The 26,618-nt window shown below is 42.3% G+C and overlaps 1 protein-coding gene across 1 annotated transcript in view; it reads right to left on the bottom strand.

Moving 5' to 3' along the window:
* SLC1A1 (solute carrier family 1 member 1) overlaps positions 1–26,618 on the bottom strand; it is a 73,737-nt gene that overhangs the window by 37,175 nt on the left and 9,944 nt on the right. The gene's annotated exons all lie outside the window — the stretch shown is intronic.

Genomic DNA, 26,618 nt, shown 5'->3' with positions numbered 1-26,618 from the left:
TCAAAGATTACCATGAGAAGGAAAAAGAAAAGTTCAGTCTTAGCCAGCCCAATATAACAATTGTTTTACACACCACTTTTATTGTCTATCTATAGATATTTTATATATTTTATACTTTACATATCAGTTTGTATTTTCTCATATTCTTTTAATAAAATTTTAGTAATACTCTTCTCTCTTTATTGAAGTAGAGTTGATTTACAATGTGTTAGTTTCACAGCAAAATGATTCAGTTATACATGTTTTTCAGATTACTTTCCCTTATAGGTTATTACAAAACATTGAGTATAATTTCCTGTGCTATATGGTGGGTTGGTTATCTATTTTAAATATAGTAGGGAAATGTTCAATATTAAGAAACAGTATGCATTGTCTGAAAGCTTGCCTTAATACGATGTCAGTATGAACTCTTTCACTTGTGAGATGATTCTGACAACTAAAAATCACAAATTTTAAGTATTTCTTCTTTATCTTCTTCCAAAGAACATCCAGTTGCCCTACTCCACCCTATTTCCATCAACTGCCACTCCCTACTACCTTCTATTAATCAAGAAAGAAAATGGGTTGGGATGACTCACACATCTTTTTTCTCTTCATCAACCTCTGATGGATGACATGCTAATTGGGAGTAAAATGACTAGAGGGCAGGAACCTTCAGGAAGGATATAACTAGATATGTTAATTTGCAAGTGCAAATAATTAGTATGTGAAAATTTAGAGTTATTTGCGTATAGTTAAGAACGCTAGAGCAAATGAAGAGATGTGAATTATAATCAGTAGTAGAGTTTTCATTTAAATTCTGGTATACTTCTCATGCCCACTGTGCTGTGCTGTGCTTAGTCGCTTAGTCGTGTCTGACTCTTTGCGACCCCATGGACTAGCCCGCCAGGCTCCTCTGTCCATGGGGATTCTCCAGGCAATAATACTAGAGTGGGTTGCCATGCCCTTCTCCAGGGGTCTTCCCAACCCAGAGATTGAACCCAGGTCTCCCACATTGCAGGCAGATTCTTTATCATCTGAGCCACCAGGGAAGTCCATAAGTAACCTTATATGAAACATTTACAAGTTACATTAGATAAGTAACCTTATCTTTAGCTTTTATTTTCCTACATATTCCACCTTTGCCTTGATCTCTATTTTGTACATACATTATTGAATGTATTTCTGATCAGCCATTTTAAATTATTTTTGGAGCAAACCTATACATGTAAACATTTTTGAAATTGCAGTTAAAGCAAACAAACAAAAAAGCCTCTGTATTTTTTATCCTTTTTGATACGGATTTCAAAACTTAAGTGTTAGAGACTCCAGAATGGTTAAGAACACCAAGGATTCAAAATGTTTTAAGCAAATATTAAAAGCATGTTGTGCTTACTACTTAATTAGCTATGTTCAGCTGTTCTATACGGAACGTAAATACATTGTTCTGTAAGGATGCTCTGTGATGTTCAGTGCTTTAAACAAACAAACAGAAAAACCAGATACTCTCTCTCTTAGTATTCAGGTTGCTTCAAGTAAAATTTTGGCTTGTATGTCAAAGAAAGCTCTGTATGTAAAAATAAAGGAGATGTGTCTGTGCTTAAAAACCAGCCACAAAAGCACTCTGTCAGGTAGCAAAAGAACCCATGTGCTCCCATCTTAGGGTTTATATTACCATCAGTTAACTGTGCCTCTAATCATCTCCACCCCAAATGAATGCAAGGCAGTTAGAAAGAAATATACTTCCTATTTTTCAGCCTTTAACCAGATATGGGTTTTTAATGGTAGAGATAAAAGAGTCTCCATAAGGAGTCGTTTAAAAGCAATCAAAGGTGACAAGCACAATGAATAAGTTACTGTATTTAGTAATGAAAGCTTTCTATCAAGCTTGTTCTTGAAGTTGAGTATCACAAATTATATTCCAATATTTGTTGACTGAAAGGAGAATACAAACACCAACCAAGACTTGGAAAAGCAGTTGGGAGATTCTCTCTGGGCCAGAGATGTCATCCCAGGACCCTCAAGAACAAAATATACTGGTGAATGACCTCAGCCAGGAGTTAACATTTGTGAATGGATGTGCTACACCTTGGTCTCAAACACATTTGGAAAAATGAGATGCAGGATAAGAGAAAAATCACTGGAAGATTTGCCAGGTTCCAAGATGAAGCCAGAATTTCACAGTGTACATCCTTCCCTACCCTTTTCCAGAGTCAGAATCTTGGAATGGATGAAGGAACATGGAGAGGTTTATCCATAGCCAAGGGCTGCTGGGATTAAGTGCCCACCCAGGGGTACACAGGTCAGATGGACATGGTAGGGCCACTCCCAGAACCAGAGAAGATGAAGCTCCAGAACCTTCCTGAATGGCATATCTATACAGAGGCCTTCAGCAGGTCCAGGAAGTAAGCCCAAAGGTACAATTGTTACCTAGATGGTTGCAGCCCTTTAATTACCAGGAACTCATTCTTGGGCTGCTTTTCCCCACACAGGCAGGAAGATCCCAAGCAGGTACTAAGATGATTGGGAAGTATATGGTGTTAGGAGAGCAGGATCCAGTTCTGGTTCCACCACCTACAAAGTACATAACTTGGGTCATAAGTTTAACTTCTCCTGTTGTCGACTGGTGGGATTGGAGGTAGGGCAAAAGGGCTGCCCTCAAAGGTGCCTTCAGAGGGCCAAGATGCTGTGATCATCTCTGAGTCTTAGTGTCCTCAATTTTAAAATAGGATCATAAAATCAGCTCATTGGCTCCTAGAGAGCTGGCCATGTTTTTTTACATGAAATGGAAATACATTGGTAAAACAAGGAAGGGAGAAGCTAGGGAGGAAAACAAGACCATAGCTAGAAATTTCTTCTTCCAGTTTAAAACCTTAAGCTTAAAAGAGATGATATGGACTTCTCTGGTGGTCTAGTGGTTAAGAATCTGCCTGCCAATGCAGGGGTGATAGGTTCCACTCCTTGTCCAAGAGGATCCCACGTGCTGTGCAGCAAGCCCATGTACTACAACTACTGAACCTATACACCCTAGAACCCGTGCTCTTCAACAAGAGAAGCCACCGCAGTGAGTAGCCCAGGCACCGTAACGAGAGAAAGCCCACGTGCAGCAACAAAGACCCAGCACAGACAAAAATGATGGTTTTTTTTTTTTTAAATAGAAAAGATACACAGGACGTCATTGCTTCACGCCCATGTTGTCTCAAACAATTGCCAGTCCAGTAGCCCTATTTTGGAGGTAATGGGATGCTTTGTCTTCCTGAAAAGTTTATTTAAAAAACATTGTTTATGAAATAATTCTGGAGATCAAAATAAAAGGTCATAAATAATTAATTGCACCAACCTATCCACTCCTTTCCCCTCACCATTTCCCAGGTCCTACCCAAACTTTGTTCTTATGCACGTTTTTTTTTTTTTTGGTACTGCAATCTAGCAGATAACTCAACATCCTGCCCTATTAAATACTGTCCAGCAGAAGCAAATAACTAATTTTAATTTTAAACAAACAAAACAAAAAGAAGCAAAATCTCACCACGACCCTTTCAACAAAGAATGGGAGCACTTTGCTAGAGCTGCCAGGCATCAGTGTACGGTGAGGACGGAGAGGCAGGGGGCAGCTGGGGGCTGAGGGCACGAGGCACAGGGCCCGTGCTGTTCTTCCGGCAACATACACTGCCTGGATAGCTAGCAGGGGCGGAGGGAGGGCCTTTCCTCCTCAGTCCAGGATCTGGCAGCTGAATCAGTGACTGTGAAGCCTGATTTGTCCACAACCAAAGGCACCTGTGGAAATCCACTCCCAGCCAAGAGTGAAGTGGAAGCCAGTGTGGTCTCTGAAATGTCAGCTGCAAGATACCACCCAGAGTGGACAGGGACTTCATGCTCTCCCTTCTCATTTCACAGGGGCACTACCCAATCTTTGTTCTTATGCACATGTGTTCTTTACAGTTATAAAAATTAATCTGGGGATAGTAACTGAATTGCATTTGATTCAGATGGATAAAAACAGCACTGTTCCTGTTTTAGGGTATTTGCAGAAAAGAAATTAAAATCTTCTGTGGTTTTTAATCAAAGCCCCAGAATAGTTCTCTGGTTAACAGATTGAATCTGTCTTGATTAAATAAGAACTATTGGCAAAGGAAAATACATTTTTAATTACCACTGAAATAGTTATCTAGCCATGCTGTCATGTTATGTACTATTTTAAGCACTAGATTAAGCCCCTCAGGAGGTAACTGAGTGTTGATAACCAGAAAATAAAAAGCATGGGATGAATAAAGCTATTAACAAATGGCTTGGCATACACTGAGCCTCCCTGGTGGCTCAGTGGTAAGGAACATGCCTGTCAAGGCAGGAGATGCAGGTTCTATCCCTGGTTTGGAAAGATCTCCTGGAGAAGAAAATGGCAACCCATTCCAGTATTCTTGCCTGGGAAATCCCATGGACAGAGGAGACTGGCAGGCTGTAGTCCATAGGGTCGCAAGAGTTGGACTTAGTGACTAAACAACAACAACACGCATACACTGAGTAGATAGGAGGACGTTTCTCTATCCTATCCTTCCACTGAAATACACCTTCCCCCTTTTCTCATCTTTTCCTTTGGAGCTGAGTAGCTTCAACAATATAAGGTCTTTACATGAACTCTGACACAAAACACAGATACCCCTGCGTCTATAAAACTTTTAAGCCTTAAAAAATCTCATCAACTCGAATATATGTAAAGTGAAATTGTTTCATTTTTCATATGCTCCTGAGTTGGCCAAGCAGTTCGTTTGGGGGTCCTGTATCTCAGGTTGCCAGCCATGGACTGAACTCAGGACACAGCAGTGAAAGCCCGGAATCCTAAACACTAGGCCACCAGCGCTGCACCCAGTGCGGCAGGTGGCGATTGAAGCAGTCGACACACAGTTTGGGAAAAAGAAACTAGAGACAGAATTAAAGTTTTAAAGACGGGATCAGAGGACTCAAGACCTCTTGGATCAAGAGCCCTGTTCCTCGGAGCCGCATCACTCTAACTTAGTGTCTTGGCAAGCAGAAAGTATTGTGCGACATTGAAGTCCACCTCCTGTGTCCCTAGTCATGTCTCCCATTTTACTGATTACTTTAAACTATCTTTGTCATTTTCTTGTACAAGGGCTGTCACCTAGCTGGAGGTCATAGACCTGCACATGCCTTGGGAAAACATCCTAGTGTGTGCTCAAGCAGCGTTCTGAGCTTGTGCTGACCCGGCAGCATTCCAAGGTGCACACTAGGTTTTTCCTTAGCTTAGCAGGGCATGACAACCCCAACGAATCAACCCAGTGTATTTTTACTTGGGTTATGCTGTATTGCTATCTTTTGCTTTTATTCTTTTCCCATGGTGATTTTCTCATGGCTTAGCCAGAGCAACAGGCGGCTGACTATTAACCCCTGCACACCAGGGAACTCCCCCACTGAGTTTTCAATTCCATTGTCTCTAAGTTTCATTTCTGAAAGTTACTGTATCCTTTTCACAGCATCATTTTTCTGTTTCCTATTTTCTCTTCCACCTTTCTTTTTTAATCATGTTAAACATATTTACTACACCCCACTCCAGTACTCTTGCCTGGCAAATCCCATGGACAGAAGAGCTTGGAAGGCTGCAGTCCATGGGGTCGCTGAGGGTCGGACACGACTGAGCGACTTCACTTTTCACTTTCATGCATTGGAGAAGAAAATGGCAACCCACTCCAGTGTTCTTGCCTGGAGAATCCCAGGGATGGGGGAGCCTGGTGGGCTGCCGTCTATGGGGTCGCACAGAGTCGGACACGACTGAAGCGACTTAGCAGCAGCAGCAGCAACATACTCTTTCAGACTGTTACATCATGTCCAGTTTTCGTGTTCTCTTGCTGGTGTCATTTCCTCGTGTGATTTGTAATTTTTGATTGTAGATTTGTCTTTTGGGAAGGGGGTTGGCTTTCCATGGTTGTGAAATTGTCCCTATGCATAATAGGACACCTGTTTCTCCTGGAAGTTTAGGAGTTTTAAGGTCATGAGGAAAGTCCTCCTATATTCTGTGCTGGTGTAATTTAAATCACCCAACCAGGTAAGTATATGTCTGAGTTTTAATTTTCTCATGGGTGCCTCTCTTCCTCTTTACTCTTAGACATGGGCAGAGGCAGCTTTCTTGAGGTTTCCCTGGGTCACAGGGTAAAATTTTTCTGGTCTTCTTTCCAAGCGAAGTGAAGTGAAAGTCGCTCAGTTGTGTCCAACTCTTTGCGACCACATGGACTATACACTCTGTGGAATTCTCCATGCCAGAACACTGGAGTGGGTAGCCTTTCCCTTCTCCAGGGGATCTTCCCAACCCAGGGATCATATCCAAGTCTCCCACATTGCAGGCAGATTCTTTACCAGCTGAGCCACAAGGGAAGCCCCTTCTTTCCAAGGGTAGGAGCAAATTTTGAGGTTTTGGGCTCTATGAAGAGGAATGATACTAGCTCCTCACCTGTATGGGCCAAGATCTTATCTCTTCTGTATGTGGCTATTAGAACCCCTATCCCCCATCACTAAGGGCCATAATTGGCTTTAGACCTTACTATCAGGTTTTGTTTACACTTCAGGCTTTGTGTTCCCTTTTATTTCTGGTACATGGGAATTTTTCTTTCTTTCTTTCGAGTTTGGGTTACACATTAATTTGGAGAAGGGTATTATATTTCTATGTGTTTGGGATGGTAGGATTCATCCACATTAGCTCAACTACCATATTACTAGATGCTATAGCACCACCAATTATTTATTCCTTACCCTTTCCAACATGTCTATTTTAAGATGGATAAAAGAGTGAGTGGAGATTAAAGTTGAAAGTCCCGCCACATACAGTAAAGTTCTTGCTATACTAAAGACCTGATATAGTGGTACTAAAACAATTATTGCTCTTCCAAGAACTCCTATGTAATCTTGTGGGATCAATTAATCAAAAATCGTTTACAGACCACCTATTCCTGCAACACACTGGCCAGTGGGGAAATAGAGAGAAGAGTAATGCACAATCAGGGTACCTTTACATGATGAAATGCACGTTAGTCTCTCAGTCATGTCCAACTCTTTGGGACCCCATGGGCTGTAGCCCACCAGGCTCCTTTGTTCATGGAATTCTCTAAGCAAGAATAGTGGAGTGGGTAGCCATTCCCTTCTCCAGGGGATCTTCTCAACCCAGGGATCGAACCCGGGACGCCGACATTGAAGACAGATTCTTTACTGTCTACGCCACTGGGGAAATTAGGCATATTAAATCACATGAGACATTTTGAGGGAAGAAACTAACCCAGAACCAACTGTTTAGGAGGCAGGCTTTGTACTCAGACTATCTCTGTTCAAATCCTGGAGTCACCATTTTATTAGCTGTGGAATTTCAGGCAAAATACCAATCATGCTGCCTGTGCCTCTGTTTCCCCACCTGTAACCGTAGGCATAGTAAAATATTAATCTCAGAGTCATTGGGAGATTTAAAAATGAGACTATACAAAAAGTGCTCAGAGTAAACAGTGCCTAGCTCATATAATAAGTATTTGAAAAATGTTAACTATTATTCTAGGTTATACACTCCTAGGTTTTCTCATGAAATCCTCAAAATGGTTGTGGCTCTCATAGGTGAGTCATGGTCACAGAGCTCAACGCGGTAAGGTCAGGAGTTGAGGGGAGAGAATCACATAACATATTTTTAGTGTGACTAAATTTACAAAGTTATTCCCTTAGTCTACAGTGCTTATTTTGGTAGTGAAATATTTCCTTTTATCTTATAAATGAAAAAAAAATCTTTAGGGTTAAAATAATGACACCTAAAGAACCCATGAAATGCGCTGAATGTAATGTCTGTTCATTTGGATAGCACTGGACATCACTGAAATAAAAGTCTCAGGATCTGGGTCGCACCAGCAGAAGAGGCATTTGAAATTCTTGATTCTTCCAAAATAATTTTTATTGTGATTTCAATCACCTAATTAAATTCTGCAAATATTTACTGTCCAAAGGATGTTAGGTCCAGTGGTGGCAGTAAAGATATACAAATGGACAGTATAAGACCCTTTCTGCGACCCGCACATTTAGCGCGGGCGGTTCAGCAATACGTGAACTGTGAACTTCCAGATGTTCAACCTGGTTTTAGAAAGGGCAGAGGAACCAGAGACCAAATTGCCAACATCCGCTGGATCATAGAAAAAGCAAGAGAGTTCCAGAAAAACATCTATTTCTGCTTTATTGACTATGCCAAAGCCTTTGACTGTGTGGATCACAAGAAACTGTGGAAAATTCTGAAAGAGATGGGAATACCAGACCACCTGACCTGCCTCTTGAGAAACCTATATGCAGGTCAGGAAGCAACAGTTAGAACTGGACATGGAACAACAGACTGGTTCCAAATAGGAAAAGGAGTACATCAAGGCTGTATTTTGTCACTTTGCTTATTTAACTTCTATGCAGAGTACATCATGAGAAACGCTGGGCTGGAAGAAGCACAAGCTGGAATCAAGATTGTCAGGAGATATATCAATAACCTCAGATATGCAGATGACACCACCCTTATGGCAGAAAGTGAAGAGGAACTAAAAAGCCTCTTGATGAAGGTGAAAGAGTAGAGTGAAAAAGTTGGCTTAAAGCTCAACATTCAGAAAACGAAGATCATGGCATCCGGTCCCATCACTTCATGGGAAATAGATGGGGAAACAGTGGAAACCGTGTCAGACTTTATTTTTTTGGGCTCCAAAATCACTGCAGATGGTGACTGCAGCCATGGAATTAAAAGACGCTTACTCCTTGGAAGGAAAGTTATCACCAACCTAGATAGCATATTGAAAAGCAGAGACATTACTATGCCAACAAAGGTCCGCCTAGTCAAGGCTATGGTTTTTCCAGTGGTCATGTATAGATGTGAGAGTTTGTGAAGAAAACTGAGAGCCGAAGAATTGATGCTTTTGAACTGTGGTGTTAGAGAAGACTCTTGAGAGTCCCTTGGACTGCAAGGAGATCCAACCAGTCCATTCTGAAGGAGATCAGCCCTGGGATTTCTTTGGAAGGAATGATGCTAAAGCTGAAACTCCAGTACTTTGGCCACCTCATGCGAAGAGTTGACTCATTGGAAAAGACTCTGATGTTGGGAGGGATTGGGGGCAGGAGAAGAAGGGGATGACAGAGGATAAGATGGCTGGATGGCATCAATGACTTGATGGATGTGAGTCTGAGTGAACTGTGGGAGTTGGTGATGGACAGGGAGGCCTGGTGTGCTGCGATTCATGGGGTCGCAGAGTCGGACATGACTGAACTGAACTGAACTGAAGACCCTTTCCCTCAAGAAGCTTGCAGTCTAAATAGAGCCAATCACAGATGCAACTCAGCAGAGGGGGAGTCCAGGTGGCCTAAGGACTAATGATGCCAGGTGGGAGCTGGAGCTGTGGGAACACACAGGAAGGCAGGGCAGAAGTAGGAGAAGAGTGAAGAAGGCTCAAGAGTAAACAGATAGAGAACTATTTCAGGATTTCTGTGGAAATGTTTACAAGTCTGAGAGCACTTCAGGGAAATGCTAAATGTTACTTATCTTTCTTCATCCAGCAAGGAAAGGAAGCCGCAGCCAGTACAGCTGGCATCAACATCCCACAGGCCAACCCATGGAGCCATGGAATGGAGGAGGAGGCTGTTCAGACACAGAGACTGAGTAACCCTGTGAGGTGGGCGGCCAACAGGGAGACTGGGAACTGAAGACCTGCTTTTCTTCAACTTCAGTGTGTGTACACTCACCCAGGGATTTTGTTAGAAGGCAGATTGCACGCCTTGAGTAACAAAAAGGTAAGTGAGCCTGGCAAGAGCCTCCACGGGACCTTCAGTAATGGGTAAAATCTGCAGGTAGTAACCTGCAGAATCCAACTTGACAGAGTGGAAGGACCCTGCTGCTGGCCTCAAGCCCAACACCGTGAGGACTGGCTCTGACAACACACACGCAAGTGGAGCTGCTCCCGTGTAAAGGCCCTGAACACACAAAACTGTTCCTGCCAACTCCCGGTCTACTTAGCCACCTTCTTCAACTCTGGAGGAAAAGCTTCCTGTGAAGCCAGCTCACACTGGCAAACTCATCATGACTACAAGAAATAAGCCCTAATGATGGCTGATGGGGGCTCATCTGCCCTTGAATTTTTGAGAGCAAAAGACAATCTGAGTCTAAAGCAGAAACAATATGTCCATTTTTAAGGATAAAAATGCCATTAAACCCTCAAGCTTCTGCCCCTACATGAATCCTCAGCTCCAGGGAACCTTCCATTATGGCAACCACGGCTTTCCTCAAGGCAGGAGGGGGATTAATCCACGACCCCAATAGCAAAACCCACAGAGAACAAAATGCTTACTTCCCATCCCAATCCTCATTTTTCAGGAAAGTTCTGGTGGTCTTCCAAATACTAACAGGTAAAAATGAGGTATGGCCTGGTAGAGACCACCAAACTTCACAATATGAAAACAAAACCCAAATGTTCTTGAAAACTTTTGCTTTATAATCAAGTCAAGAAAGGGTGATACATGGGACCTCCCTGGTGGTCCAGTGGTTAAGAATCTGCTTGCCAGGGGATTGAACCAGGGCACATGGGTTCGATCCCTGGTCCAGGAAGCTTCCACACGCTGCGGGCCAACTAAGCCCACGTGCCAGCACTACTGGGGCCTACACCCTGGAGCCCGCGAACCGCAGCTAGAGAAAGCCTGTGTGCAGCAACAAAGACCCAGCACAGCTACAAAAAGGAAAATAAAAATTTAAAAAGAGAAAGGCAGATATGCAAATTATGTATCTGGTAGGGATCTACCACCTGGGATATATAAAGAACTGTTACAACTCAAGAATAAACAGGCAACCTCAATTTTTAAAAATGGGCAAAAGATTTAAATAGATACTTCTCCAAAGAAAAATATACAGCTGAACAATAAGCACATGAAAAGATATTCAACAGTATTACTCATTAGGGAACTATAAATCAAAACCACAATGAAAAACATTTGTTAGAATGGTTATAAAAAGCAAGCAGAAAATAACGTATGTTGGTAAAGATGAGAAGAAACTAGAACTCTCTCACATTGTATGAATGTAAAATGGTACGGCCCCCGTGGAAAACTATTTGACAGTTCCTCAAAAAGTTAAACGTACTGTTACCGTACGACCCAGCAGTGTTACAGCTGACCTAGGCAATTCTTCTCCTAGGTAGAAGGGAATTGGAAACGTATCTTTGCAAAAGAACTTGTACATGAAACATTCTTAGCAACATTAATCATAATAGCCAAGAATTTAAAAAACAATAACTATCTATTAATACTGGATAAACAAAATGTAGTGTGTTCATACCCTGGAACATTATTCAGCTACAAAAAAGTGTGAAGTACTAACACATGCCATAGCATGGATGAACCTTGAAAACTTTAAGCTCAGTGAAAGAATCCAGACACAAAAGGCCACATACTATATGACTCCATTCACACAAAAGGTCCAGAATAAGCAAGAGACAGAAAGCAGATTAGTGGCTGCCAAAGGATGGGGTGAGTGATAGGGACTGACTGATAACAGGCCTGAGATTTCTGGGGGGTGTGACTGAAAGTGTTCTGAAATTAGACAGTGGTGATGGCTGTACGACACACTGAATATACTAAAAACCCCTAAATGGTACACCTTAAATGTAACTTTTATGTTATATGAATTTTACCTCAATTAGAAAAAGCATATATACTCTCAAAGTGAATTGATTTAAAAAACAAAAAAAAAGAGAAAGGCAGGTGATACTGTGATTCATTTCCATTTTGATTGGGTGACAATTGGATGACTTTTTCCTGGGGTGGGAGAGAAGACAAAAACACATGGAGACTCTTTTTTCCTTTTAGTTCTCATACTATCAGGACAAAGATTGCCAAAGATGTGGCATTTTGTTCAAGCTTTCACTTAGTATGATATGGATGAGATTATCAGATCTGAAGGCCTTACCATCTGGAAAGACCAATTAAAAAACCCATGTGATGCCAGACATGTTTATTAACAGCTCAGAAAGAAGATGATCAATTCAAAGAAAAGTTGTGATTACAGATTGTAGTTCATAGCCCACAAAGGAGATGTGTGAGAGCTTACTTTTTAATTACAGGGCATAAAAATCAATCAAAACAACCAAGAGAAAACCAGGATTAATCTGAGAACAATATGACCTGACAATCTCTGTAGGAAAAGAAAAATCAAAGTTAGCAGTCACATTCATTTGACTAGAGGCCCTGTTGCACAAGGTCAGTTTGCTAAACTCTAGGGAGGATACACTTGTGGTTCTGGTCCTCATGTGGTTTATAGTCTAGGAGAAGATACAAGTCCCTTTGAAACTCCCACGTGTCATGCAGGTCTGCAGTTGAGTCTGCTCCAACACGTACTAGTTGGAGGACCTTAGGGAATCTATTTAACCTCACTAATATGTAGTGTCTTCACCAAACAGACATAACAACAGTAGCTACATCATGTGGTTCCCAGTGTTAAGCGGAATAATAAATTCAGATGATTTAGCTCCACCCCCTGCAGGAAGGCTCAGTGTTAGCTGTGACTGAGTAACAACAGAGGTAATAGCAGCAACAAAACTAGAGAGAACAGAGCTTTTAAAATGGGTGTAAGCTCTCTCCAGTATAAGCAGGATATAATGAAAAGAGGAGTCACGAATCCAGATTTTAATTCCATTTCTACCACATACTTAGCTGTCACTTAATGTCTTTGATTTTGGCTGCTTCATTGAAGTGCTTGAAGTATATACGTCAACAAAGGTACATCAGAAATTTGTGAGAACCAAAGGAGAAAATATATGTAGGAAGCACTTTGATTTCAACCAAAGAAATGCATCCTATTTCACAGTGTAGTTACCTTATTATTCTTCATTGTTCGAATTTCCTTGAAGACCACTCAAATTATAGAGCTATTAATGGTGGAAAGTTAGGAGGCTTACAGACACTCCCAGTGGAGGGCTGAGCAGAAACTTATTTCAAGCAGGCAGAAGCTCAAGTTTTGTTTATTTCACTCAGCTCTCGACTGTCCTCCAACTAACAAATTATACAAATACCAGTCTGAGAAACACGGTGAGAAAGGTGAAGATCCTAAGGCAGACAGAACAGAAAGAATGCGACATACGTTTGGCACAACTGGGCCCAAACCCTGCTCATCATTTATGCCCTGGCTCTGGGACCGAGGGTAAACAACTGCCTCTTTGTGCCTTAGTTTTCTCATCAGACAAGGAACGATAGTTGACTCAGAAACATAGGGTAAGGGTTAAATGGGATAAAGTGTAAAGTGAGAGTTCTCTTCTTCTTCCTCCACCTCCCTTCAGGGACGGTGGACCTTCCCTGTTGCTTCTGCCTTTCTCTTTGGGGAGCAGAGGGATCAGTGTTAAAAGGTGACTGTGAAAGCAGAGGAATCGGATATTTCCCACTTTTTCCTGTTGCAAAGAATGAAGGTGATGACTCTTTCGTCTGAAAGAAGCCACACACTGCATTGACAGGTGGTTGGTGTTGTAATGGGCCTTGGGGCCTCTATCACCACAGATTCTAAATAACGGAAGACGTCTGCAGATGGAAAGCACAAAGACACTTACAAAACCTATTTAATAAAAGAATAACCTTTTCACCACTCTGGGAAACAACAGAAACTTTGCCACCTGCTATAAAAATTAAAAAGAGGAACTACTCTGTTCTTCAGAGTGTAAATATATTTTAATGATTTTTCACAGTTTAAATCAAAGATTGTAAATATCCAAGGACGAGAGTCAGGGAAGAAGTGCAAGAAGTAGGCCTGCGGGGCTCCTGACAGGTCCAGTCAAGCACTGTCACATAAAAGTGAGGTCCAGGGTGGCCTCATCTTCATTTTTCTTAGAGATATGGTTCATTGTGTGAAACCACTCAAGTTTTAAATGTTAACAAAAGCTTAAAGACAATCATGAAACTCTGTGAGGTTGCACCAAATACCTCTTCAAGCCAACTTCCTTTGAAGTTGTCATTTTTCATTCTGTTTTTTCCACTTAAGACAGTACAGGAACAGGATAAAATACAAGAGGGAAAGCCACTGTGATCAGAGGAAGGCAAACGCCACAGGGACCAGGAAATGATTATGAGGATCTCATACAGCCTCCGGTGATCTTGAGTGGATCTGGCAAGTGTTATCTGACTAGCTTCTCTCTGCACCACAGGCAGAGAGGGCAAAGTGAGGAGGTTGCCCCCTGCCATGGAGAACCTACATTCTAGTAGGCGGGACAGGACATGCACAGTGATGACAGCCTAGGAGAGTCTGATGGTCTACAGAATTTGTAGAAATTCAAAGCTTTCTTGAAATGCTCATCAGGCTGGAGTAAGAAAGGGAGAGGTTCAGATGCACCTTCCAAATGAGAATAGGAATTCAAAAGGCAGGTACTAGTGAGGAAGAAGCAGAGTGGGAGAAACACCCAAGGACAGAAGAATCAGGGGGAAAAGAAACTAATACTCGTCAAGTCCTCTGTCCTAATCACCTTTACAGTCATCTACTCTAACAAGCCTTCAAAATACAGACAATCTACAGTTGTCCTGCAGTTAAACTAAAGTTGTCCTTTAGTTTAACTAAAGGGGAGTGACTCCAGGAGCCCCTGCAGATACCAAAATCTAAGTCCCCTATATAAAATGGTGTAGCACAGTGAATTCATACAAGGAAGGTCAGAAAACCTGCCCACAGTCACACGGCCAGCCCCAAGACCACGTCTGTCTGACCCCAATGCACAGCTCCCTCCATGAAGATGTTATAAGAATGTGTTTGGCCAGTGGTCTGGCTGGTGCTCAACAGGTAGTTTATAGAGAGCTGAGATGAGAAACCTAAGTTGGGGTATACCACAAAAGGCCTAGAATACCAAGGAGGAGAATTTATACTTCTCTGACCCTTAGGTCCCTTCATATAAACCAGGTCACTGTGAGGGTTAAATGAGATAAACCATGTGTTACACTGTAAAGTAGTATACCAAGATTAGCTATTAGTAGAGACAATGAATCGCCACTGAACATGTTTGCATAAGCTGGGCCTGGATTGATGATAAAACTGGCTGAGGTATGCAGGGGCTGAGATGTGTAGGATGGATTAGAACAGGGAGATAAGTAGTTAGGAGGCTGTTCTTGGAAAGGAAAGTGAAGCCATGCCAGACTTGGGGGATGGAAAAGGAGCTCCACGATGAGTGGGAAAGAGAGCAGGCTGAAGAAGAATGAGAATCCCAGATCCATGACATGGGCCAGGGAAAGGTTTGGCTGGATGATGATGGTGGTTCCTCGCAGAGCTTGGGTGAGAGTATGAATGAATTTATTAATTAATCTGTTTCCCAGAGGAAGGAGGAGGTCAAGGGAAGCCATCCTGACTGCTACGTCCCCATCACAAGCCCTGCCTTACTTCACTTGCTTGCTCAAACTAAACCAACCAGACAGGAGTGCAATCTGGCAGGAACCAGTTGACCTGTTGTATTCAACTGTCCAGATGTTCAGGCTGTTCAGGGCTGGTGTATACTGGTGTCTTTTGGAGGAAGGGCTCAGCTCTGAAGTCAGATATATCTGATCCAGAACCTTGCTCTTTACTCCCTTTTTCCTTGTGGCAACTCAAAAGGGCAAGTGGGTGAGCCCTAGTACCAGTGTGGTTCTCTAAAAGGATCTGGAACTGAAGGCCACACAGTGACGTGGCTTGAATTCAGAAACATTTTTAGAGGGTTGAAGAGAAGTGACTCTCCTAACAACCTGGTTAAGTACTCTTTTAGTTCAGAGAAAACACCGGACTGGAAGGAGGGAGGAGGATCTAATTCCTTGCCCCATACTAAAAATGTACAGCACAGAAGCAATCAGAACGCTGGGTGCCCTGCACACACTGCCTGGCCTTGCAGCGGCGGAAGACAAGAGATTCTGACAGTGGCTGCCTGGTAGGATGGGGGAGATGATGTTCTATGTGGTCCAAGGGTACATTCTGGCTGGAAAGATACCTCTATTGCCAGGAGAGAATTATCAGACTGCAACCATTCACCTATTTGTCCTTTTGAGTTGCCACAAGGAAAAAGGGAGTGACTTGAGATTCTACAAAAGAGCAAGGTTCCAGATCAGATATATCTGACTTCAGAGCTGAGCCCTTCCTCCAAAAGACACCAGTATACACTCAGAGAGAGAATTATCAGACTGCAACATCCTAGGGATAAAACCAGATGGATGTTTGGAGGAGCTTAGGCTCAGTAAGCTCTCCATCTCCCTACCTCTGGATGTTCCCCTCCACACCGTTAGCAGTATTTCCCAAGAAGTCTGTATTCTGACCTCTTCGTGGGCTGCCCGCTCTCCCAGGTGATCCTATCTGCTCTTACAGATCCAATTTCCACCTCTGTGTCCTGGCTCACTCTGTCTCCCAAGTTCCAGGCCTTCAGGGAACCTCTACCTAGTGATATACCTCAACATGGGACCCAGCATGGTAAAAAGAAACCTATCTTTCCTTCTCCCAGAGGACTTCACTTTTCTTCCTAGTTACCTCGTGGTTTTAAAGTAGGTCCACTGGTTATTTGACACTCTTCCCATCAGGAGGTGGGGTCTTTGTTCCCTTCCCTTAAGCCTGGGTAGGCCTCTGTAATGGCCTTAATAAAGAAAATAGAGCAGAAGTGAGCTGGCATGGAGCCTGAGGCCAGGTTAGAAAAGGGATGGCTTCTGATGATACCTCTTCTTGGGATACTCCATTAAAGTCCTGAGATCCCATGTAAAAAGTCCAGCTACCCTGAAGCTGCCCTGTTGGAGAGAGATCCCATGTAAAAAGTCCAGCTACCCTGAAGCTGCCCTGTTGGAGAGACCACACGGGGCAGGGTGTCGGGGGGGAGGGTGGGAGAGAGAGTGAGCAAGGAGAGCGAGAGCAAGAGAAAGAAGACAGCTATTTGAGTCTTTCAGGCAGCAGACACATGAGTGATGGCCCTTTAGTTGATTCCAGCCCAGCCATCATCTCCCTGTTATCACAAAAGAGACCCTAGGTGAGACCTGCTTATTTGAGTCCAATTAATTCCCAGAACCATGCGGGGTAATAATATGATTGTTATTTTAATCCACTAAGTTTGGGAGTAACTGGTTACATAGAAATAGACACCCGGAAGAGTTCCCTATCTCCCTAAACTGTGTTGTCATCACAGACGTTTTTTGGAGGGCTGTGTAGGCTATGATCAGGTGCCGGTCTAAGCATAATTAACTCTGACTGATTTTCACAACTCTGTGACGTAACTCACCGAGAGGGTGCGAGACTGAGGCACAAGGAAGTGAAGTTGCTTGCCCAGGGTCCACGAGAAGTAAGTGACCCAGCTGAGATACCAAAGCAGCCTGGGTCCAACGTGGTGCACTTTGGGGACATTCTAGATGACTTAGCATCCCATCCCAGGCCCACACTGAACGGTCACAAAGTTCTGTTGATTCTGACTAAACAACTCTCAAATCTGTCTGTCTCCTTTCCATCTGCATTTACACGGACTTGGTTCAGGTCAGCCTCATTTCTCACCAAGACTAGTTCATCAACTTTCTAACACCTCTCTGCTTCTGGTCTTATCTCTTCCAAATTCACCTTCTAAACCAAAGCCAGAATGATCTAGGATGCAATCTGGCTGAGTCACTTTCCTGCTTAACGCCCTTTCATGGTTTTCCATCACAGGCTGGCACCCAAGCTCCTTGGTCCCACCCTGCCTCAAGCCCCACCCACTGTTGCAGTTCTACCCGTGCCCGGGTCTCCGAGTCTGTGCACACTGCTCCCTCAGTTTTCCTACTTGACTTGTTGACCATCACAGCCACTTCAAAACTCAGCTCAAAGCTGTCTGGAAAGCCCTCCCAAACTCCTTTTGTGACATGTGTGTTCACATAACCAAGAAGGAACTGGCTGGCCCTGTAGATGAGAAGTAAAAAAGATCTCTTATCTTCCACACCCCAAAGTACCAAAAACAAATAAATCAGATATCCTCCACGGAAAGTAGGGCAGCAACAGTCCAACGGAGGCTTTGCTTTTCATAGGAATGAAGACACCAGAAAGAAGGAATTCTGTGCACCGTTAAACATAGAACACCTCTTGAAACACTGGATCTGTCTGTGTTTCAGCCAGACAGCTGAACCAGCCAGACTCTTAAGGGTGTGTGTGTGTGCGCGTGTATTTATTATACAGCAAAGTTGACTTTTACTGTACAGTCCCAGGACTTTTAACATGTGTTAAAATTCTTACAACCACCATCAAAATTAGGATGTGGGTATAGAACAGTTCCTGCACTCCAAAGAACTCCCTCATGGTATACCTTTATAGTGATACATAAATACAGACACACGCACAACACACACACACCCTGGCAATCTCTAATTTGTTCTCCATAACTATGCTTTTTTTCTTTTTGAGAATGTCTTATATATAAAGTTATACTCTACACAGCCTTTTAATACTGGTTACTCTCACTGATTTTGCCTTTGCGATTCATCCATGTTTTGTGCCTATCAATAATACGCTCCTTTTTCTTGCTGAATGGATCACACTTTATAGGTGGACAGTATTTTTTCATTCATTGAAGGATATCTGGGTTGCTTCCTGTTTTGGGGTGATTATGAATAAGAGCTGCTATAAACATTGTGAACAAGTTTTCACCTGAACATAGTTTTTTCTCTTTCTAGGATATATATACCCAGGAGTGAGATTGCTGGGTCATATGGTAAGTATATATTTAACTTCTAGTGTTAGTTTCTCAGTCATGTCCAACTCTTTGTAACCCCATGGACTGTAGCCCGCCAAGCTCCTCTGTCCCTGGAATTCTCCAGGCAAGAATACTGGAGTAGGTTGCTATTTCCTTCTCCAGGGAACCCAGGGATCAAACCTGGGTCTCCTGCATTGGCAGGCAGATTCTTTACCATTTGAGCCACAGGAAACTGCCAAACTGTTTTTTTATATTAGCTATACCATTTTATTTTCCCATCAGCAATGTTTAAGAGGACAAGTTTCTCTGTGTCTTCATCAACATCAAGTATTGATGGCATCAGCATCGAGGCATGTAGTGGCCTCTCACTGTATTTAAATTTCCAATTTGACTTATACACATTATGAGATGATTACAATAAGCTTAGTGAACATCCGTCATTTCATATAGATACAAAATTTAATCAACAGAAAATTCTTTTCACTGTTTCATTGTGATTTTCATTTATATTTCCCTAGTGGAAACAGTGTCAGACTTTATTTTTCTGGGCTCTAAAATCACTGCAGATGGTGACTGCAGCCATGAAATTAAAAGACGCTTACTCCTTGGAAGAAAAGTTATCACCAACCTAGATAGCATATTCAAAAGCAGAGACATTACTTTGTCAAGAAAGGTCTGTCTAGTCAAGGCTATGGTTTTTCCTGTGGTCATGTATGGATGTGAGAGTTGGACTGTGAAGAAGGCTGAGCGCCGAAGAATTGATGCTTTTGAACTGTGGTGTTGGAGAAGACTCTTGAGAGTCCCTTGGACTGCAAGGAGATCCAACCAGTCCATTCTGAAGGAGATCAGCCCTGGGATTTCTTTGGAAGGAATGATGCTAAAGCTGAAACTCCAGTACTTTGGCCACCTCATGTGAAGAGTTGACTCATTGGAAAAGACTCTGATGCTGGGAGGGGTTGGGGGCAGGAGGAGAAGGGGACGACAGAGGATGAGATAGCTGGATGGCATCACCCACTCGATGGACGTGAGTCTGGGTGAACTCCGGGAGTTGGTGTTGGACAGGGAGGCCTGGCGTGCTGTGATTCATGGGGTCACAAAGAGTTGGACACGACTGAGCGACTGATCTGATGATCTGAATGGCCAATAATGCAGAACATCTTTTGTGTGTTACAGCCTCTTTGGTAAACTGTCTGTTTTTTAAAGTTGGATTATTTTCTCACTATTGAGTTTTGAAAGTTCTTCTTTTAGATCTCTGTTCCATGGTTGAGTTAATTTTGTATAACACTGTATAACATAGGAAGAAGTTCTTTTTTTTTGGCATATGAATGTCTAGTTGTTCTGATACCATTTGCTGAAGACTCTTTTGTCTTTGTCAAGAATCAATTGGACATATTTGTATGGGTCTACTTCTGGAATTTATATTCTATTTTATTGATCTTTGTGTCTATCCCTTCACCAAACTACAATGTCTTGATGCTTGTCTTAAAATAGGATAGTGTAATTCTTCCAACTTCCTTCTTTTTCAAATTGCTTTTGTTACTCCCTTGATTTTCCCTGTAAGTGTAGATGTCTGATATATCTAAAAAAAAGTACTTCTGAGATTTTTAACTCAAATTACATTAAAGCTATAAGCCAATTTGAGAAGAACTGACATAAGCATTATGATGTATCTTCCAATCTATGAACAGGTATGTCTGTTTATTTAAGTCTATAATTTCTTTCATCAGTGTCCTGTAATGTTCAACTGTAGATCCCATCCATACATTTCATTAGATATATAAGCTATTTCAAATAATATTAATATTTTAAAAGTACCATCTCCAATTGTACATTATTGGTATATAGAAATAACAAATTCGTGGGGGTATTAATTTTGTATCTTGCAACCTTGCTAAATCACTTACTAGTTTTAGGAGTTATTCTATAGATTCCTTGGGATTTCCTTTGTAGAAAATCATGCCATTGTGAATAGGGTAAGTTATATTTCTCTCCAATCTAGTTCTTTTTCTTACTGTATCATTGTACTGGATCAGGCTTCCAGTGAGATACTGAAGTGTTTAAGAGTGAACATCCTTCATTATTCCTGATATTTTTAAGGGGAAAGCATTCAGACTTTCATTGCTAAATATGACACTAGCAGTAGGTTAGATTTGGGGGTTTGAGGTTTGTTGTTGTTGTTTTTTTTTTTTTTTTACAATTCTTAAGAGTTTAAAGCAAAAATTCAATTGTGGTCCTTGTATAATTTTCTTTCTCCTCTCTCAGGCTTTAACGTAGTTTGTACTGTGTGTGTGTGCTCAGTTCTGTCCAACTCTTCGTGATCCCATGGACTGTAGCCTGACAGGCTTCTCTGTCCCTGGGATTTTCCAGGTAAGAATACTGGAGTGGGTTTCCATTTCTTCCTCCAGGGGATCTTCCCAACCCAGGGATTGAACCCGCGTCCCCTGCATGGCAGGCAGATTCTTTACCAATGAGCTACCTGGGAAGCCCTTAAAGCAGTTTATGACTTAATTATTTTCAAAGTATGTGGTTATTATCTAAACAACTTCAAATGTTTCTGTAATGCTATGAATTCAATAAAACTTAGCTATGAGTACACACTGAGGGCATTTATGAAATAGTTCAGGAGCATAATAGATAAAAGATAAAACATTTGTTGTAATTACCACTCAATGTCCATTGTCCCTGCTATTACAACATACCTGCCCACTCTCAGTCTGTTTTAGGTCCAGTTCAAGCTATAATAATTCAGAAGTTGGGGGAAGAGGGTGGGATAAAGGAGTGGCTTTGGCCTGGTCCATCAGATAATCATGTTCCCTTAGTCCCAAGGCTGATTATGGAATGGTCCTATAACCCAACTAAAGCCCCACAGTCTGGTCTCAACAGATAGAAACTTTTCTGCTGAGTGTGAAGCATGGAAATGGAAACCCTGAACTGTGCTTGTAGCTGTCTCATCACCAATGGGAGCATCTCACCCGAGAGTGAAAATAACAGAAGAGTGCAGAGACGGTACATAAAAAGAGAACAGGACAGAATGATACTTTTTGAACTTCTGAATCTAGCTATACCTGAAACCAGTTACCATCTCTGAGCTCTTAAATTTTTTGAGCCATAAATTCTATGCCTCACTCTCCACTTTTCTGGCTTAAGCCTGTTCAACCTGGATTTTCTGTCACTTCCAATTAGAAGAGTGGGGAGACAGAATGTGTCACTGATATTCTGGGTGTGACCTCTCTCAATCACATTTGCCCTCTTTGCATGAAAGAAAGGCTGGCTCACATGAGGGCAAGGTCTTCTAGCTGTGGAGGCCACGGGGATGGGCTGGTGGGATAGGAAGAGGCGGGAAAATGGTCATGCTGGTACATGGATGCAGGCTGGTACGCAGATGTAGGATGCTGGTACATGGAGGCAGGCTGGTACACAGATGTAGGACGCTGGTACACGGATGCAGGATGCTGGTACACAGTGACAGAGGATGCGGAAGTCCTTATACTACTTACTCCTCCAAATGCCCACAGCAGGGCCTCCAGGATCACCAGACATCATCAGACTAACTTCTCTCCCATCATTTATAGACCTTGATAACAGTGTCCCAAGAAAACCTCTTGGCATGGCATTCAATGCTGTGTGGCTTTGTGCTGGTTATTCTCCCTCTGTCCTTTAGATTGACCTCTTGTCCTTTTTTCACCCTGCTTTGTGTCCCAGGAGGCTGAGTACAACTATGAGTGCATGATAATTGCTATTTAGTGCATATGACCAGGAAGCCACTGCATTACGTGGTTTTTACTCATTAAACCTGATTACGAAAGGCAGGAAAAAATAGTTGAGACACCGTACCATTAGCAGAGTATGAAAACTGGGTCACAGGAATGTGGGTACAAATTCTGCCACATTGTCCCAGCACCACCGACCCCAGAGAGGCATCATAAATACGGCCTCTCCGGTAACTGACAATGGCTATGGTAATGTACACATGAGAAGTTAGGTGCCTGCTTCCTACACCTCAGGACTTCTCCCAGGCTTCTGGGAGCCCTGGAGTCCAAAGAGTCCCTTGAGTTCAAGTGAGGATAAGGTTGGTTGTAGGGCCAGTCCACAGAAGTCCAGTCTCTACAGCAAGCATTCAGCTGGCTTAGAGACCCAGCTTGCTCTCATCTAGGAACAACCAAAACAAACAACAACCAGACTGTCCCTCTCCCCACAAGGTGGGACTATCCCACATGTGTTTTGGTGTCATTTCCTGAGATATATACCTCTGACTTGACATGTGGGTTCTGGTCTACTTTATTCTTCCATTTTCTACCTGTGGTCAACTTTATTTTTCTTCTTCTTCACCCCTGCCCCCACCAACTGCCCTCTTCAAATGGTTCTTATCTGCTAAACTCATGGGTGATTCTACTACCAGCTTATTTTATACATTTCTGTGAAAGAGCGTGATCTACCTTGCGGTCGTACTCGACTCTTTCCCCTCCTTGGCACCTGGGCAAATACCTGGCCTCCAAGTCCCTGAAGGAGTGAGAAGCCTCCTCACCCTGACATACACAGTTTGGAGAGGCCCTGGGATCCTCTGCTTGAAGGACACACCTTTTTCCTCAGGTTTTATGTCAGATTTTCTGGGAACCCTACCTCTTCACAATAACCAGTTTTACAACTCCCAGAAACACCTCCTTGGTTCATTACACAATCTTAGAAAGCTTCTTTCCAAGTGTAAAAGAAATCTGACCATCTACCCCACAGCAGGGTTTAGGTGGGGGCAACTTGAGAGCAGGAAGAGATGGGCCTCTGCCTGAGAAAGAAGGGAGCCAGTCATCCTGGATTTTCTAGACCTGTCAGAATCCTGGAATTACCAGCTTGATGAATCCTGCACCCAGAATGCTAAATCTAAGCAACCGGTGCTCTCCACCTTTTTCAGCCCATTCCTCACCTCTGCTTCAGAAATCTGTGTTACCTGCCTATTTTCACCATGCGCCTACCTGCTAACGGTTTACCCTTCTCTCCCAACTCCTGTGAAGCCGCAACTCTGAACTCTCCTTCTCTACTCCCAGAAGGACTGCAGAAATAATTACTTTTATCTTCATATGAGTTGAAGTGTATTTGAAGAATTTTACATTTCTTAAATTAAAATGAAAGGAGTACCCAGTATTGAAAGTTTGGTCAGGAATCTCTGTTTCTAAATACTTCAGATACTTCTCTTAATCCTCACTGGTAGAAAAAAGGCAAACACAGACCAGCTTGTTTATTATTTTACATTACTCATATATAGAATATTAAACATGTTATATAGCCACAAAAAGGGGCCCAGATGCCCTTTCCCAGAAGATGAGAGTAGGGCCCAGAACACACATACAGATAACACTGTCTTCCAGTGTTTTCAAGGAATAATACTGTAACCAGGACCTACGTTTTACCACTTGCATGCCTCCCTTTTTTATTTCTGGGAAACAATAACAAACATTTATAAGATACTTTTATAAAGTACTTCACATGTATTAGCTCATTTGATAACAAAATATTAGATTTAAGGCCTAAAGATGGGTGTAAATGCATTTAAGATGATGTCAAGAGACAAAAGAAAAAAAAAAAAAAGAAAAGAAAACCATGGTTGAGTATGATCTTTCATAGTAATCCTAGAAGGCTTTGTTTACTTCTGGAATCTTGGAATGTTTTATGTTTGTGAAGATCTTGAGTCTTTCTCAGTATTGCCCTCATGAACACATGTTCCAGGGCATGAGGAGAGTCTGTAAAAGGGGAGAAAGACTATCTGAGCAAAAAGTCATAGCTGCAAACCTCACTTACTGCCATCTACCAACCCTCTTCCCTAGAACACAGAGCCCTGAGCAGGATTCACAAAGCGATGAGCAATGCTTCCGGAAACTTCAGGATCTTGATCTTGGACTCAATAAATCCAGTGTCCTATGGTTACTCACTTGCAGTTAAAAAAGCAGCCAAACCTTACCCAATTATTTCCACATAAAAACAACAATAAATGTAAACTTCTGTTTTTTCCCACAAAATAAACAAGCTAGTTAGAAGTTACTGGCAAACACTTCTATTCAGTGCAAGTGGCAAATGCAGCCACAGAGGAGAGCTGGACATTTTTGTCAAGGTCTGTGGGCTCTGCACTGGCAATGGGATCTCCACCTCTGTTACGTGGAACTCAGAAGCTCCCCCATGTGATGAAACCTCAGGAAATTCTCTGGGTGTAAGAAAGAAATCAATGAAGCAGCAGCAGAAATGGGGCAAATCGTTTTTGTCTCCTGATTGACAATTAACTTTTGCTAACAAAAAAGTAAAAACTCATCTTCAAAATCTTTAACAACCAAGTCTAGCATTTGTCCAAGCTGCTCAAGCTCAAGGTCTACTGGAACAGGAAGCACAGTCAGGCTAATTAATCTCTTATCACAGAAATAATTTCCAGACAGGGACAGGAATGGGCAGAATTTGGACAATGATGTGAAAGGGTGCATGAAAGGGGAAACCTAGATTAAAAGTTCATTCAAAGACACAGGAGGTGCTAAATACAACATTCAAAAAGGCTCTACCATCCAAGGGTGATTCAGCTCCATGCCATGGCCCAACTTTAGGAAGCTGGATGGATCTTCCAATCTAATTCTGTCCAATTTCAGGATTGTATGGAACTATTATTTGGTCTAGTTAGCCCAAAGAATTCTCTGGAGATGAGGCAGGCTCTGGTTTCTCGAGGTCAGAACTTCCTCAGGGTAGAAAGGTGCTGTCCATTCCAAGAGTTCCAGGGTCATGCTGAGTTCACACTAAAGTGGTCTCAGAACCATTGGTGACCACGTGTGCTCTTCTGAGGCCCCCAAACTAGGAGGAAAGTATATTTCAGATGACTACAGCTTGGATGAGTTCCCCAGAGTCTCCACTCAAAAACTCATACACAACTGACTGGGAAACTAGGGGATCAATGGTTCATCAAGGCTTGAGCTCTCTCAATTCCACCTCTTCAAAGGCTCAAGGCACATTGAGGCTTTCTTGCAGCATTTATCACACTTAGGCTCATGTCAATGATTTCTGTGCACGTACTGGCTCTGACAGACTAAAATGAAACAGACTTCAACTCTGCATCTCTTGCCAGTTAACATCAATACTTCTTCAATTTAAATTAATTGCTAAGTGAAGACATTTTCCCAGCAACGAACAACACTTTTCGTCTGACCTGCCAGTTCCCTTTGATTAACAGCAGTTGCCTAGAGAATAGTTTTGAGGATTCCAAGGCCATCACAAAGCTCCAGGGTAAAGAGTGTTGTAATCAGCTAGTGCTGCCTGCCATGGGACAGGACTGGAAGCAGTGGCTCAAATACAGTACAATTTGGGAATATAAATTAAGCAATATAAGAGCACAGAGAAGGGAAATCATCTCTGATGGGCAGTCAGAGAAGTCTATCTGATAAAAGTGAAAAATGAGATCCACCATCAAGGATGGGTATAATAACGGTGAAACACAATGAGCAGAAGCAGAAGGACAGGAGAGCACTATACATCCTGGGAAAGTAACTTTTAGACAAGCTCAACTAGAGTAACTTCAAATAGAAAATTTATGTGGAAGAGGAATAAGGGAAAGTTCTAAATACTGTAGGATGCCTCAGGTTCAAAGACATAATAAAGAAAAGCCAAGAGACAGACAAGAGATGGAGTAAGAAGGAGGCTACTAGGCTTTATTTAGCTATTATACAAGAGTGAAGTCTGTAAGAACGCTCTGAACTATAATTTGGGTGTATCCAGGTTTTCTAGGAAGCAGTCTTACTTAATGGTTAATAACCACAGTTTTGGAGTCAGTTATGGGTGCAAATCCCAGTTCTGAGTGTGACCTCAGTCATGTATCTTAAGCCTTGTACATTTCAGTCTCCTTATCTGTAAAATATAGGGTCAATTGGGAAATAATGTGCATAAAAGTCATAATAAACCCTCCATAAGTATTACCAATTAGACTTGGTTACCCACAAGAAAAATAAATTGTCA

The sequence above is a fragment of the Bos mutus genome, chromosome 8 (assembly GCF_027580195.1).
Source record: "Bos mutus isolate GX-2022 chromosome 8, NWIPB_WYAK_1.1, whole genome shotgun sequence".
Lineage (NCBI taxonomy): Eukaryota > Metazoa > Chordata > Mammalia > Artiodactyla > Bovidae > Bos > Bos mutus.
The sequence above is the reverse complement of the archived record's forward strand: the minus strand, read 5'-3'. Positions and strand labels throughout refer to the sequence as shown.